Source organism: Penaeus monodon, chromosome 24 (assembly GCF_015228065.2).
Source record: "Penaeus monodon isolate SGIC_2016 chromosome 24, NSTDA_Pmon_1, whole genome shotgun sequence".
Lineage (NCBI taxonomy): Eukaryota > Metazoa > Arthropoda > Malacostraca > Decapoda > Penaeidae > Penaeus > Penaeus monodon.
In genome coordinates, this window is record NC_051409.1 from 4,362,695 (window position 1) to 4,362,981 (window position 287).

The 287-nt window shown below is 35.2% G+C and overlaps 1 protein-coding gene across 1 annotated transcript in view; it reads left to right on the forward strand.

Annotated features, from left to right (window-relative positions):
- Positions 1-287, forward strand: part of LOC119588480 (transcription factor castor-like) — a gene marked incomplete at both ends in the record, with an annotated part of 84,074 nt that overhangs the window by 16,767 nt on the left and 67,020 nt on the right.

Genomic DNA, 287 nt, shown 5'->3' on the forward strand with positions numbered 1-287 from the left:
TGTGTGTGTAGTGAGATTCTGCCTCTCTCAGCTTACGTGTGTGTATCCATGTAGGCAGATCTGCGTGCGTACACAGACACGAATTTATACACGTATTTATATAAAAAAACAAACAGGAAAACGCATGTAAGTCTCTTTTGTAATATCACACCATTTTTGGTCGACAGTTGAAACGTTTGATTTTTTTTTGTCTCTCTTATAATATGAACAGGTATTATGCTCCCGGTGTTGTCTCAAAAAATAAAATGTCGAGGGTTCTTTTAGCATTTTACGAAATCTAAAAATAA